Source organism: Pelodiscus sinensis, chromosome 7, assembly GCF_052426305.1.
Source record: "Pelodiscus sinensis isolate ZL-2025 chromosome 7, ASM5242630v1, whole genome shotgun sequence".
In the NCBI taxonomy this organism is placed as follows: Eukaryota; Metazoa; Chordata; order Testudines; family Trionychidae; genus Pelodiscus; species Pelodiscus sinensis.
Genome location: NC_143058.1, coordinates 8,523,595 through 8,538,246, shown reverse-complemented (window position 1 = coordinate 8,538,246; position 14,652 = coordinate 8,523,595). Strand labels below are relative to the sequence as shown.

General features: G+C 45.4%; 1 protein-coding gene across 3 annotated transcripts in view; it reads right to left on the bottom strand.

The window, feature by feature from the left end:
- The window catches only part of RALB (RAS like proto-oncogene B), a 72,287-nt gene that overhangs the window by 39,390 nt on the left and 18,245 nt on the right, over nt 1-14,652 (bottom strand). The window contains exon 1 of one of the 3 annotated variants that reach the window (XM_075933071.2): nt 2,111-2,262. The exons of 1 other annotated variant lie outside the window; for it this stretch is intronic. The gene's annotated coding sequence lies outside the window, so the exon portion shown is untranslated. Of the gene's footprint in view, nt 1-2,110; nt 2,263-14,652 lie in introns of those variants that run through there. One more of the 3 variants, XM_075933070.2, reaches the window with a different exon arrangement.

Here is a 14,652-nt window from a genome sequence, read left to right as displayed (position 1 = left end):
GCCAAGATATTATTTATAATATAAATAAATATTCAGTCACCTTTCATCAAATATTTTCAAGAAAGGAAAAATAACTAAGCAACTGTTTTACAGGAATTTGTGTTAGAAATGCCTTGTTTGTACTGAACATTTCCTTTATGATTTTGACAGATTATCATGATTCAGGGCTTAAAAGTTTTATTTACATCAATGCTGTCCTTGACCAATCCACCACAAATTAATAGTGTAAATATGTTAATACCACATAGAAGACAATAAAAATGTATTTGGAATTGTTGTACTTCAGTCTTCTAACACCATTACTCAGAATTGGTCCACAGTAATGCTAAAAAAGTTACACTAGTTCAGTTACGCAAGTTACATAACTGAAGTCCATATAACAGTGTGGCATAGATACTCCTCCTGTAAGTCAACCTTAGTCTTATTGACATAGCTTCAACCCCTGGAATACAAACAACAGGAGAATGCTCTCTCGTCAACTTAACATGTCTTTATAAGACTCACTACATCAAAACCACTGTATTGACTGCAGAAGTGTCAATTTGGCTGATAGTGTAGATATGGCCTCATTTATCAGCCAACCACAGCAGTCTGTCCATCTAAAGAATTATCTACAATTACAATCCAAACTGCACCTCTTATTCCCTCTTACTGCTTTAACTACCGAGATGTTGAAAATGTAAGAACACCAGATAATGCACTTTTTGAACACAATCCCCAAAATTTCATAATGCTAGTTACCCAACTTCCCAGTTTTTTGGTGTGCGTGGGACGGGGATGATCAGACCTGTCTCACTGCAGCAGATGCTTAAAGCAGGAAATATTAACTATTTCAAAGGTTTTCTTGACCAACGCCTCCCCCTAGATACTATAATTGGGCCTATTTGCAGTCAGGATCTAAAATCATGGCTTTGAATTAGAAAAAACAGGAATGGTACTGAACACTTGTTGAATCTGTATGCCTCCCTTCCACCACCCAAACACACATGAAGGAAGAACAACTGACTATATCTGTCTTAATTATTTCAAGTTGCCCCATAAGGCCTCAGGTCCCACTCCTTAGAAAAAATGGTAAACTCTAGCCTAACCTCCAGCTCAAGTTGAATAATTTGGCTGATTAGTTTGTCCCACCTCTCACCCTTCCTTTCTATAGCAATACATTTGGGCCCTGCGTTTTTCAACACCTATACCAGTAAGGTTTCAGGGACAAAGAAAGCGTCATTACCAATTTGCAACAGGTAAAGAGAACCCAGCCATGTAAGACAAAAGAGGTCAGGCAGTGTCCCATTCTGGTAAAGACAATACACCATCTCAAACGCCCAGTTCATCTTGCTCAGCTTTCTGAAGTGCTTTCCCACGCTTTCCCACAGCAGTTTGGGAAAAATAAAAATCTCTGCACACATCAGTGTGGAAATGGCAGCTTAGCACGCAATGCACAACTCCCAGGGGGCTCCGAAGCAGCATCAGTGATGAAAGCCAGTGGGGTATTCATAAGCCAACAACAGCAAGGCCACCTCACCCCAAATTTTGTGTTTCACACAGGCCCAAGGAATTACATCAAATCTCTAAACGAAGCTGAGTCCCCCAGGCACAAAAGACACCCCCATCTCGATTCCAGGCAGCTGTGGTGTTACAGGGCACCCCAGGCCACAGCCCAACACAGGTCGGGGGGGGGGGGGGGGGGACTTCCAGCCAATGACTTCTCCAGAGATGGGCTAGGGGATGCCCCGCTCAATCCGTTACTCCAGGAGGGGAAAACTTGCAAACCCAGCAGCACCGCAGAGACTCACCGGCCGGGGGGCTGTGGGGGGGGGGCTGTGGGGGGGGGTTAATAAGGCGGATGGCAGATCCTCTCCCGGAGCACGTTCCCACCCAGCCGAGGGGCGGCCCCTCAGCCTGGGCTGCTCCCTGCTGGCCATGGACCCCCCCGGCGGGGCGCCCCCCCCACACCCCAGCGCGGCTGGGCCCCTCCCGGGCAGGCGGGGGAAGCGGCTCCCCTGAGGAGGCGGGAGGGGACCCCCCCCCGGGCAGGCTGGCTGGGGGGGGGGGCCCTGGCTGGGGGAGGGGGCGGACCGCGCTCAGCGGTGACAGGTCCCGGCCCGCCCCTTACCTGGGGCTGAGACCCGGCGCCTGCCCCCCGCTCCGCCGCGGCTCCGACCGCGCCCGCGCATGGGGGTTCCGCCGCGCGCGCCCGCGGGGCACTTCCGGCCACGCGCAGCCCCCGCCCTCTTTCACGGGGGTGGGGCGGAGAGGGGGAGGGGGGTCCGCCTCCCAGAGCGCGGCAGGGCCGCCCGCTTCCGGGTCACGTGGCGCGCTCGGGCCAATCGCAGCGCAGCTGCTGGAAAGAGCGGGGGCGGGGCTGGGGGGGTTGGGATGGGAGCCTGGGGGGAGTATTGGGAAGACAGGGGTCAGAGGGGGGGGGGGGGCATGAGTGGGGGGGAGGGGAGATTAGGGCTGGTGCGGGGGTGGGGGCATGAGTGGGGGGGGGGGGGGGGATTAGGGCTGGTGCGGGGGTGGGGGCATGGGGGGAGGGGGGATTAGGGCTGGTGCGGGGGTGGGGGCATGGGGGGAGGGGGGATTAGGGCTGGTGCGGGGGTGGGGCATGGGGGGAGGGGGGATTAGGGCTGGTGCGGGGGTGGGGCATGGGGGGAGGGGGGATTAGGGCTGGTGCGGGGGTGGGGGTATGGGGGGAGGGGGGATTAGGGCTGGTGAGGGGGTGGGGGCATGGGGGGAGGGGGGATTAGGGCTGGTGCGGGGGTGGAAACATGAGGGAGGGGGGATTAGTGCGGGGAGGGCTGGTGCGGGGGTAGGAGGGTTACACAGGGAGGTGGCTGAGGCAAGGCTGGTGTTGGGAGCGGAAGGAGTTGCAATGGACATTGAATCCTAGAACTGGAAGGGACTTCGTGAAGCCATCGAGTCCAGTCTCCTGCCCTCAAAGCAGGACCAAGCACGTCTAGACCATCCCTGACAGGTGTCTGTCTAACCTGCTCTTAAATATCTGCAGTGGTGGAGATCCCCAAACCCCCTAGGCAATTTATTCCAGGGTTAAACCACCCTGATCATTAGGAAGTTTTTCCTAATGTTCATGATGAGTGGAGGTATCAAATCCTCAACAAGCTGTGAAACCTTGTCTCAGGCCAATGCTGCTGACATACACTCAGGCCTATAAAATATATTTTATTTGAATTAGGGTGGTAAGAGGATAGGGATGGACAGGAGATGAGATGAAAGGAGATGGTTTTGTTATGAAAAGACAGAGTTGCTGAAGATCCAAAGTTCATTCTCTCTCTTTCTCTCTTCACCTAATGAATCAGATAAGCTTGCAGAGTTTTTAAATGCAGTCGGCAGTTGCCTGCATATTTAATCCAAAGAAGTAACCTATGGAGATAGTTTACAATATATCACACTAGATTAACCTGGATAAACTTTAAAAACAACAAATAGTCTGGTAGCACTATTTGTAGTTTTTTAAGTTTATCCTGTACAGACTAATTTGGCTACTCCCTGTAGCTTAACCTGAGCAGCCTGCCACGTGGAGACTTTGCTGTGTGTCTACACTCCAGGTAGGATCATGTATCCCAGTCTGAACAGACTCCATTAGCTGCTAAAAATAGCAGTGTGAATGTTACAGCTTGGGCAGCAACTCTTAGCCCAGCCAACCCCTAGAGTCTCAGGCTGGTGGATAGCCCAAGTCTCTGCTGGAGCTGCAATATCCACACTGCTACTTTTGCATGTTAGCTCAAGCCTGTTAAGCTAGGCTTGCTTCCAGCTGCAGACATATCCTGCAGGTCCCAGAAATCGTTTCTCCATCTGAATGGCCCTAGCTCATAGCCACTAGAGGTCTATCATAGTGCTCTGATCTCAAACTGAGTCATATCTTTCTGATAAAGATAAAGGCAACATACATGTGTTCCACTTTATGCAGATTCATGAGAAGTTGCCAAGCGAGCCAAAATTTAAGTGTATGTGAGGTCAGAAAAAACACAAGCTTCTTTCTGTCCCATATTTATTTGAAGCCAATGAAGTTTAATGCATTTAAATTATGGGAAAATTTGGCCCATTTCCTCTAAGTATAGCCACTGGGTTAATGGTCTTATTGGGTGAAATCCTGAGCCCACTCCAGTATGTCCTTACTCTTCTCAGCCTTGTTAAACTGATGCTGCAGAATGGTATTGCAGTTACTAGCCCTGCATTAAAAGATGGCCATCTAAGACCTCTTATCCATTTGAGGTCATGCACCCCACGATCACAACCATTTTAAGTAGGCAAAGAAATATTAGTGCACATAGAGCTGATTTTAAAGCAATTGTTAAATTCTGTTAGCAAGTATCTTTAGTGATGAAACTGAGTGTTTTTCTGGTTGTTTTTGTGGCACATCTGTGTGTGCACACATGTGTACACAAGCTTAGAAGGAACCTAATACAGTAAGGCTATATCTACACTGGCACCCTTTTCTGGAAATGCTTAAAACGGAACAGTTTTCCGTTATAAGTATTTCCAGAAAAAGAGCGTCTACATTGGCAGGATGCTTTTCCGGAAAAGCCCTTTTTCCGGAAAAGCGCGTCTACATTGGCCACGGACGCTTTTCCGGAAAAAAGCCCCGATCGCCATTTTCGCGATCGGGGCTTTTTTGCGGAAAAGACTACTGTGCTGTCTACACTGGCCCTTTTCCGGAACAGTTTTCCAGAAAAAGGACTTTTGCCCGAGTGGGAGCAGCATAGTTTTTTCAGAAAAGCAGCTGATTTCTTACAGTAGATCGTCAATGCTTTTTCGGAAATTCAAGGGGCCAGTGTAGACAGCTCGCAGCTTATTCCGGAAAAGCGGCTGATTTTCCGGAATAAGTAGCCCAGTGTAGACACAGCCCATATGTCAATTTGGACAATTTCATATTTATTTTTTAAACTACTTTTTTCCTGATCCATTATTCAGATTCTCCCAATGACAAAACATGACACCGTAGCTCTCATATGACTGATAAATTTGTCTCATATACCGAAGTACAACATTTTGAGCCAAATCAAGTCTGAATTTCAGTAAAGGTAAAGATTTGGCTTTTTTCAGATAGAACACTAACAACTGGTTTGGTTCCCATGACACAGTGTTGCCACTTCCTCTTCGAGTAACCACATCTATCCTCCATCTATTGGACAAACATGATGGGGAAATCTATACTTGTAAAGTAATCCAGGCAGGTCAAAGAATATTGTTCGATTTGAATCAGGATGCACTGTAACCAGTATAAACTGCATGGTTACCACAGGCATTACAGAGTGTATGTTTGTCTTGATACTTTGGAGAGGAATTTTACACATATCAATTTAGAGGAGAGTAAGTTCCTTTATGTTGTTATTTGCATAGCACCAACTGTATTCCAGATGCTTTACAAACAGTAAGAAGACAAATTCCTGCCTCATAGGAATTACAATCATCGATAAACTTCCATCTGTTTGAATGTTATTTCCAACTTTTCTCTCTCATCATATAGATAGATAGATAGGTAGATAGATTGTAAGTTCTTTGTGACAGGGATTGTATTTCCTATAGCTGGGTGCAGTACCTACCACAGTGAGAACCTGACTGAGTACTTTTTGTGCTACAGCATTAATAATTATAAACGCAGTATCTTGTGTGACGGAGCAGTAATTATGCCTTTTTTTCCAGAGGAGGAATAAGATATATAGGTATCTGAGAACAACAACAACATAATGTAAACAAACTAATATCTGGGAGAATGGCAATTGGGATGAAGGAGCTTAGCTATCAGAAAGATGAACATGATAGGAAAGTTAGATTTGCTAGCAGTGAAATGAGTTGACCAAAAGAAGTTGGCTTTCGGGAGGAATTTGAAGGAGGGTGAGATAGAGTGGCATATGGGTTCAGAGAGAATGTTCCAGGTAGAGGAGGCAGTATAAGAAGACAATGTATTGAATCATAGGACTGGAAGGGTCCTCAAGAGGTCATCAAGTCCAGTCCCCTGCACTCACGGCAGGACCAAATACTGTCTAGACCATGTCTGACTGGTGTTTTTCTAATCTGCTCTTAAAAATCTCCAATGATGGAGATTCCACAACCTCCCTATGCAATTTATTTCAGTGCTTAATCACCCTGACAGGACATTTTTCCTACTGTCCAACCTAAACTTTCCTTGCTGCAATTTAAGGTCATTGCTTCTTGTCCTATACTCAGAGGTTAAGAGCCATCATTTTTCTCCCTCCTCTTTGCAACATCCTTTTATGTATTTGAAAACAGTTATTGTCCCGTGAGGCATCTCTTGAGCCTGATTCTCCATCACCTTACCCTCCCTATCCCATGTTGTCATTTACACTTGCAGAGAATGGGCATGAAACTTCAGAACCTGTATGAGTGGAGAATTCTCATTTGGCAATGTTTTACACACATTCGGTCTTCGCCTCGGACAAATGCAAATGACTACACCAGAAGACAGGCAGTGGTAAATCAGTCCTTTGGCTTCACTGGGAGTGACACCTGCTCATATCAGTTCTAATGGGCCATCGTGTGTAATATAGAGCTCCTTATACGCAGCATTTAATGATAATGATTCATTGTGTTGAGACTGAATGCCTTCTGTCACATTCCAGTTGCTCTTCACTGTCTGGGATCACCTGGAACAAGGGATGTGAAAGTATACGTAGTTAACTGATGAGCCTGTGCGTAGTTAATCTTCACGGTTACACGCTAGGCTCCCCTCCCCAGCACTGCTGTCTCTGAGAGGCAACAGCACGGAGAGGGCAGATGGGAATTAATGCCGCCCCCCGTGTGTAAATGTGTAGCCACTGAATTGCCTAAATACATGCATTTTGACATCCCTACCTGTGACTATACCTTATAATGGAATATTGATAATACTGAATATTGATTGGGTGGATCAATGCTGGATCAGTCCCTCCAAAATTTTCCATCTTTCCATTTCTTGCATTTAGTTTATTACTGTTGCTAGCATATCTAATAAGCCAATACTGGTTTTTGTTTTATGGAGCGTGGGATTTTGTAAGAACAGACCATTTGTGAAAAGAACCATTTATGACATTTTGAAGAGAGCGTGCTTATAATAAAGGCCTTCCACCTGTAAAGTTTAGAAACATCTGTCCTTTCAGGAGTTAAATTCTTGAGTGCCATGTCCAGGTACTGGAGTTTTACTGACATTCTTGGCTTGGATCTAACGCAGTGGTCCCCAACACAGTGCCTGCGGGCGCCATTACGCCCACCGGGGCATTTATGTGCGCCCACCGAAACATCTGGGCTGGCCCCACCCCCACTGTGCAGCATATGCATGGTGCCGGCCCCGGGCACGTGGCGCATGGGCGGCCCCTGCCCCGGGCGCGCAGCACATGCGCAGTGCCGGCCCTGGGCTCAGGGCACGTGGGTGGCCCCTACCCCAGGCGCACGGCACATGCGCGGTGCCGACCCTGGGCTCGGTACGTGGGCGGCCCCCACTCCCGGGCACGCAGCGCTTGCATGGCCCCACCCCCGGAAGCGCAGCACGTGAGCGGCCCCGCCCCCGGACACCCGGCCCGTGAGCGGCCCTGCCCCTGGGCACCTGGCAGCCACGAAAGGTTGGGGACCACTGGTCTAACGCTTGGATCTAAATTTCATCCTGAAGCCCTGGCACAGACAAAAATCTCATTGATGTCTTTAGCAGTGTGCCAGCATAAGGGCTTCAGGATTCATCCCTGTTTGACTTTGAATCATAGGTACTAATTTTACTGACATGAACAAATTTGTTGCCATGGAAAATTATTATACAAGCTAGGAAGAATAACTTGCCTTGGAGAGTATCCTCAATGTAGTTGTCAGCTAAGCAGCAACTGCAAAATCTTTATAACCGAGGTTTGATCTGCAGAGCCTCATTGCAGTTTGCAGCACTGACGGTTAGAAAAATAGGGCAAGATTCTTTCCTCTGCTAAGATCTAGTCACTGGAAGGGACAGTCGGTTTGGGAGCCAGTTACAACTCCCTGGTTCTCTGCCCTGAACAACTCCAGCCCTAACCCGGGCATAGAGTAGATTGACCATGGCATTGCGCTGGTCTGTGCTAACTGGCAACAATTCCTAAGGGACTACAGGACATCTTAGAAGTGAAGGAACACAGCTGTGATCCATCTACATTCCCAGGATGTAGACTAATCAGTATAGTTTCCCTCCACTCACCAAGGGTATTCACAGTTGGCCATATGTTGCCAACATTCTGCAGTGCGAGAGTAGCAAAAAAGGGTGATCAGGGAAGATAATGAGGCTCATCATTTATTTATTAATCTAGCAAAAGTCATAGCCTGATTCTGACCCCACATACAATCCATGTTAAATTATCATGAAAGTCAAAGGAGTTACACTAGTGTAGAACTGGCGAGATCAGAATGAGGCTGAAGGAGATAGAGTACAGTTAAGATGCCATTTATTTTTAAAACAATCTCTTTTCAGATTCTGTGCAGCATGTGGGTATGAAACGTTGATGCCCTTTGCTTTCAAAGTATTTAGCCCACCTTTCATGTGCAGAGTTTGTCAGCCAATTTATTCTCAGATAACCTGATGGAAGAGTCAGATACATCAAGGCTACGTCTACATTGGCATGATCTTGCGCAAATACTCTTTAACGCAAGAGTTCTTGTGTTAAAGTATTTGTGCAAGAGAGCGTCTACACTGGCATGTGCCTTTGCGCAAGAGATGGGCTTTTGCGCAAGAGCATCCGTGCCAGTGTAGACGCTCTCTTGCGCAAGAAAGCTCCGATGGCCATTTTAGCCATCGGGCTTTCTTGCGCAAGAAATTCACGTTGCCTGTCTACACTGGCCTCTTGCGCAAGAACAGTTGCGCAAGAGAGCTTATTCCTGAGCAGGAGCATCATAGTTCTTGCGCAAGAAGCATTGATTTCATACATTAGAATGTCAGTGTTCTTGTGCAAGAACCCCCCGCCAGTGTAGACAGGCAGCGTGTTTTTGTGCAAAAGCGATTGCTTTTGCGCAAAATCACGCCAATGTAGACACAGCCAAAGTCTGTTCACTCACATAGACTTTTGTTTTTTCTTCCTTTGCTGTTCCCTCCATGTAAAACAGCACAAAGATCAGTTTGGTCTTTGTGCAGGGAGCAACATAACACTAACCACACTGTACAGATGGTTTTGGCCTCTTAAAAAGATGGGACTGGCTCTGTCATGCTCTGCAAACTTCAGGATTCAAAAAGTTGAGGTGGAGTAAACTGAAATAGTGGCTACATGTGGGAAGCAACTCCTTGTATAAGAAATATAACTGCTTTTGGCCTCTGAGGAGTTAATGGCTGTTTGATTTCCTCAACCATTTCCTCTTTGCCACGGGCAGCAGAAGTCATCACAGTGAAACAGGCTCTCAACAGAAAATCATCTTGCAGCTTCAGCTAAAGCAAAGATTTGTGACAGGATAAAACTTCGAGGTAATTTGTAAGGAGAAGATTCTTAATGACCTCTTCCAGCTTGTGAGGTAAGGGATTTCACATTCCAAGTGGTTTAAGAGTCTTGCACTTGCAGGTCAGCATTATAATCAGTAGCATGACAAATTAGGGCTAGATCTTGAAACCTCACATGAACTATCTTTACTCATATTTGCAATCCCACTGAATCTTACCCTAACCCCCTTAACCAGGGCCTGATCCTGATCCCATTGAGGGCAAATAGTATTTTGCTATCAATGTCCATGAAAACAAAACTTGCTTAGGAAAAACTAAGATAGCAAGTTTTTTCCTAAGGAACAATAGAGCAGACACCATTAAGGATGTTTATTGACATTACTCCTGTGGTGTCCAACATGCTAGACACTCTCTTTCAGAGAGACCAGGTCAATATCCTCCTCTAGAAATAAAAACCATAGCTTTTTATGCATTAAAAAGAAACCTGCATATTTTGCTCTAATTAATGTTTAATGCATGTGACTATTTGGCCAGTTGAATATAGCAGTGGCTACTGCTTCTGAACTGGTTAGACACCACAGCACGAAATAAGTTGAGTAAGGGATAAAGGATTTGAACCAGTATGGAAAATGTTGCATAGTAAGAGAGGATCAAATAATTGTTTCTTATTCATAAATCTCCACAATAAGGAACTCACATTAAATTGTCCAGATTACATTATTGATGTATCAGTTAACAACATGAGTAACTGGATGTGATAGCAACCAGATATCTAATATGACATGATCAATATTTCAAACTGAAGCCTTGTCAATGCAAAATACATTAAGAAATCTCAAAATATCTTTTTCTGTATATAGTATCTAATTAAATGGATTTATTCTCTTACAGAGAGACCAGGTCAATATCCTCTTCTAGAAATAAAAACCATAGCTTTTTTATGCATTAAAAAGAAACCTGCATATTTTGCTTTAATTAATGTTTAATGCATGTTTTTCTTTTTAATTTTATAAATAGATATTGCAGATATTGTGGGGTATGAAGGCCTTTTATCCAGCTTAACCTAGGAGGATTTTTTTTCCGAATAACTGTATTTTACACAAGATCAATTTTTCAATCTACATTCATTTGGTAAGTTATAGTTGGCTATCTATTAGGCTTTCATTGCATTATCCATGTCTCACTAAAATACCTCACAGAATCACTCTGACAGTGCCTGAAAACATATGTGAAGTACACAACTCTTTGTATAAGTCAAAAGGAAACCATAGTTTACACTCACCTGCAACAATACTATTCTGGAATATGATCTTTCTTATTAGATCTCCTAGTCTAAGGGTTAGTCTGTACTTGACAGGGGAAGCTTCCTTGAAAACCCAGATGCTGCAGAAAGTGACTGTTGTGATTAAGTCAATTTGGGGCTTTTCTCTAAGTCATTTCTGAGTCATTGTCCCAACCAAGTTTCAAGGAAGCACCAAACTCCCATCTATGTAGCCTTTTGCATGAGCTGTGAATCCAAGGACCAGTATGCTGTCATCTTAAAAGTCCCTGGCACTTTTACCAAAGGTAAAAGCATTAACCCATGTGTACTGCGCAAATTCTAGTTCGTATAGTTATATTTTGTATGCTTAAATTCCTCCTGAAAGTTTGCTTTGCTATAGATTCTTCACAGAAGTGGCAATCTAAGCAATGTGCCCACCTGTTGTTATCTCTCTCTTTTGATTAGCTTGGGAAGAATGCTTTGCTTGAATCAGCTGGAGGATCTTTCAAGTCCTTCAGACAAAAGACTCAGCAATGACTGTGGTATTGGTTTTCTGAAAACTTCTCAGGATTTTTGGGGAGGGTTTCAATTCAGCAAGAAATGGGTATACATTCAGGTGGGATTTTTTTAAAATGAGTTTGTCTTTTATTAATCTTTGTCTGATATTAGCAGAGATGGGCCTGAGCTATCATGTGCCATTATGATTTTTCCTGTATTGTGGTGGGAAAAGTTGCAGACCCAGAGCCAGCCCAAGCTACGGGCTGACCGGGGTGCCCCATTGTAGGGGGTTCCGCGCGGGGCTGCCAGGCAGGGCGGAGGCCCGGGGCCACGCATGTGCCGTGCGCCTGGGGCGGGGCCACGCATGCGTCAGGCACTCGGGGGCGGGGCCAGGCATGCGTCGCACACCTCGGGGCGGTGCCGTGCTCCTGAGGACGAATGGCACGGGCTGGCCTTGTGGTTTGGTTCTGTCCATTACAAGAATAAAGTGATATTTTACTTCCCCTTCTCAGTTACATTGTTTATAGTACAAGATTAATGCAACCAGTTGTGAATCAGCTGGAGTACTGTGCACTCTGGCTTTATCCTTCGTTAGAGTTCAGGACTATTGAGATTTGGAAGGAGGCCTCACACTCATCTTTGATATTTAGTTGACATTGAACTGAAATTTATAATTTTTCCAGAGTGCGTTGATCCGGGAGATTCTTACTTTCTACTAACTTCACTATAAGAATGAATTATTCACATTTTCCCTCTCTGTGATTTCAAGCATCCTTTTGTTGCAAACTTTGTTTAAAAAGAGAAAAGAAAAGGCCGGTGTGCTTCATTGCATGAAAGTTTTTAAAAAAAACAGGTAAATATATATTTTGGAAGAAACCAAAAAAATTAAAATTTCAAAATTGAAAATGGGGAACTTTTTGGTATGGAAATAAAACATTTGACCCCATTGTCTATACCTGGGACTCTTCTGCACCCCCACAAATCATCTGTATCAATTAAAAGATAAACATTTTATAAATTCTTGAATCTGTGTTGGTCATTGTGACGGTGTGTCGGGGTTCCCCCGATCCTGCAGCCCCGAAGCAGCAAGAACAGACTCTGCCAGCCAGTAGAATAGAGAGGGTTTATTGCTTCTCCAGGATACAGCACCGCATAGACATGATGTGGCTACAGGAGTCAGGGCCAGGATGCCTCAGACCCCTTGAGATGGGGTGCCTGGGCCCTCCTTAGTCTGTCTCCTTCATGGTTCCCACCAAAGACCGCCCCCTCCCCTAACACTCACTTCCTTTGTTCCATCCCTTCCTTTAACCAGTAGGACCAGATCCGTCACTGTCATGGGGGCCCTTAAGGCACCCCCCGCTGGGCAGTGCTTACAGACAGAGGCCAGTAGGGGTCATTCACAGCCCACATCCCAAGCATAACACTACATCACAGTCATGCATTCTAATTCTAGCATATGTATTCTGATACAACCTCAGTTATGCTACTGTATTTTGGTTAAATGAGAATGAGATTTATTTCCTAACTGTGGGAAACAAATTCTCCTCTACCTCCAGAGCTTTGCAAGTTGATTTAAAGCTGTCTGCATCCTCATATGGTTATAGCACATGGAACAAGTTTTCTGTACCTCATGACTGAAGTGTTGATCCCTGACACAGCTATCACAGGTGAACTGTCTTCTAATTACTGGGTCTTGTTTCACGGTAGCAGGTATAAATTAAAAGGAATGTGTCCTGTCAGTTCACAGAAGCGCCAAGTGTAAAAACAAGTGGATGTGATTGACATGTTTTTGCCCTCCTTAATTGCTGCACCTACAACTTACAGCATCAGTTTCACCAATTTCTTTCTTCTCCCTTCAGTAGAGAAATCCCTGAACTGCAGAGTAAGCCCTTTTCTTTACCTCCTCACCTCACTTCCTTTTTCTAGAGCTGATATTAAGAGGGCCAAACCAAGGCAGTTGTAATAAATCTTTGGCTATGAACACTTCAGTCATAAATAAGCGCGACATGGCCTCGTGGGCACCAAGGTCATAAGTTGGAGGTGGGGGTGGGCAGAGCAATTATATAGTGTGAGTTTTCTCACCAAGAGACAGGCCTCAACCACTTTAGCTAAAAATATGCCTCTATTGGCTGACAGGGTTATGGTAAATCTTATTATTATTTACAGACCAGCCACTAAATGGTGACACACTTCATGCAGTACAGGGCCATACAGTACTCAAAGTGAGGGGGGGAGAAGGAAAGGTGCTGCAAGGGGTCATAGACCCAGCAAAATAATTTTACTGGGAGTCAGGTTGATAAGGGGCACACTTTAAGCACTGTTTTATCATAGCTACTTCGACTTTAAACACTGGGGCCATGCTATACAAATGCACCAACCTGAACATTACAGATAAAGTCATATTTGTCCCTTTTCTTCCATCTATATAATCCCACCTCCCCTAGTAAAAACAGCCATGCTTGCAGTTTTTTCCTGAAGATTTTGAGGGGTAGCTCCCAGATCACAGTGATGCTTTTCAACAGCTACTATAGACGAAGTGAAAATGCATTCTCTAAGACAGGGGTGGCCAACCCATTTAACAAAGAGAGCCGAAACAGAGGCGGAAAAAATGTGAAGAGCCGCCCCAGAATTGTCGAGGAGAAAAAAAAAGGGAAGCTGTCCCTTTAAGAAACAAGCCTAAGCTTTTTGGCCATAGCAGGCGCCCATGGACGGCTGCCATCTTGGGCACCATTTTGAATCGCCGCCCTGGTGAGCACAGGGCAGCTGGGGGTGGGGGCTATTTGTGGGGGGTGCAGGAGCAGCTTTGCAAGCCTCACTTTTGGGGGAGAAGAGCGGCATGTGGATCGCGAGCCGTGGGTTGGCCATCCCTGCTCTAAGACCTTTAAGGTGCTGCCAGCTGAACAGCAAGACATATGAGATTGCAACACATCACTGGCTACTCCGCAGTACGGACCAGTCCATCAGTGAAATGGTTAAGGGCTGGGTTTTGGTTCAAACCTGGCCTGGCACAGTGGGGAGTGGAAATTGTTACCCTCACAAAAATTACTGATGCAATTGACACTTGAGCAATATAAACAGAAGCAAAGGATTGAATTGGCTCTGAAACTGAACACCACTCTGTCCTCAGGTCAGAATTAAAATATATTGGCATTGCACTGTGAGGGCAGTGTTTGCTGTTTCTGCCTTGTTTGTGGATAAAATACAGACCTTCAGCTGCCAAGTGCTGTCACCTGTAACCAAAACTCAGTATATTTAAAATTAACTAATAAAATGCAGCAGTTGTTTAACAGTAGGCAAAAATGCTCAGTTATACCTCCCCAGAAAAGGAAGTCAGGACTAACTTCTTCGCCTGAGGCGTTTTGTGGATGCAGGACATAAATATGCAAGTTGGAATCTGCCCAAGAGACCGTGGCTAACAACCTACAAACTGCATGATGGGATCTCTGATCAATATCAGTGGTCAATACCTCAGTTTTGCATCTTCTGTAAATAGATGAACGGT